General features: G+C 44.8%; 1 long non-coding RNA gene across 1 annotated transcript; it reads left to right on the forward strand.

The window, feature by feature from the left end:
* The first annotated feature begins 230 nt into the window (after positions 1-230).
* LOC103646731 (uncharacterized) lies at positions 231-710 on the forward strand. Its single transcript, XR_002267596.1, has 2 exons — positions 231-422; positions 489-710. It is a non-coding gene; the product is annotated as an uncharacterized lncRNA (long non-coding RNA).
* Positions 711-1595: the final 885 nt, after the last annotated feature.

Below are 1595 nucleotides of genomic sequence, written 5' to 3' on the forward strand. Positions count from 1 at the left end.
CGATTTTCGATAACGTCATCGACTCGAGCCAGGTGACGGTTCAGAGGGGAGGTTCGTCGAGGTCTGCTGCTCGTAGCTCCCGTCGCTCTACTCAGGATACTGCAGAAGTTGAGCAACTACGAGAAGAGCTTAGGCAACATCAGGAGCGGCAAAGGGTTCAGGAGGAATACTTGAGGCAGCATGCTGCTCAACAAGAATACTATGCTACTCAGTTTCAACAACATCAAGCACTGATACAAGTAAGTTCAAAAAGATCATTCATTTTAAGTTATGTATTGATTTAAAACACTGACATTAATGTGTTCGGAAATTTGGTAGCAACTAGCACAAGCCCAAGGGATACAGTTTCCGATGGCCCCCCACCTCCACCTTCCATACATTTTCCTTGGCCTTCACCTCCACCTCCACCTACCGAACATCAGGTATGCAAATTTATCATAATTTACTTGTTACATTACGATGTAACTCCGTGAATGTCATTTGTATAGGTATATGAGACTCCTCCAGCTACCTTGCCGGCGCAGCAACAAGATGATGGGTTAGACTTTGTCAATACGCTCTTCGCGAGTGGACGTAGCGAGCATCACTCTTCGATATTTCCTGATGTTGATCGACAGTAGTGGGCTTCCATTCGATGTGTTTTGTGAGACTTCAAACTTGTGTCTTGTGAGACTTGTGAATTCTTATGTCGAGGTGGATTTGACTTGTGAGACTTGTGTCTTGTGAGACTTGTGAATTCTTATTTTATTATTATGTATGTGAGATGTTATATGTGATATGTTGTGTATTGTGGCTGTTATATATATTTGTGGCTGTTATATATATTTGTTATGTATGCAATGTGTTGAATTGCCAAAAACAAATTGTATATTAAGTGCTGGTCATATTAACTTCCGAGAGGCGTGGAAAACTCTCGGAAGTTAATGGTTCACTTCCGAGAGGCCGTCGGAAGTTATTCCGCGGACGGCGTTAGTCCGTGCTGGACGGCGTCAGCACTTAACTTCCGAGAGGCAGACGGCCCCTCGGAAGTTAATCATTAACTTCCGAGCGGCGGACGGCCCTCTTGGAAGTTTCTTTAACTTCCGAGAGTCCATCGGAAGTTAGCCTAACATCCGACTAATTTGTTCCGACGGGCTAACTTTTCCGACGGTTTCAGCTAACTTCCGACGGTTTAGATAACTTCCGAGAGTTTTGCGCTAACTTCCTACGGTTTAGGCCCTCAGAAGTTAGGTATTTTGGTGTAGTGATACCTATTGAGATGGATACTAGTATGCTAGGTCGAGTAGCTGCTTTACTAATTAGGGATCTCGATAGAAGTCGAGTGATTTTCTAGCACTCGCGCGAGGTCAGGAATTGGTTGTATCCACTTTGATAACAGAATCATGATGGTCTGTGGACACAGATCCATGGGGATGCGTGGTCTACGAGATGAAATTGGAATAAGGATTAACGTGCGGATACCTGTGTCAAGCGTTTGAATGTACTAAGCACATGCCGAGAAATATGGTAAATCGGTAAGCCTAGTACCTAAGTGAACCTGCCCGCAGATTGCCCTCCTCACGCGACCTGAGACGTGGTCTCCCATTCCGGTTATG

Source organism: Zea mays, chromosome 2 (genome assembly GCF_902167145.1).
Source record: "Zea mays cultivar B73 chromosome 2, Zm-B73-REFERENCE-NAM-5.0, whole genome shotgun sequence".
NCBI classification, from domain to species: Eukaryota; Viridiplantae; Streptophyta; class Magnoliopsida; order Poales; family Poaceae; genus Zea; species Zea mays.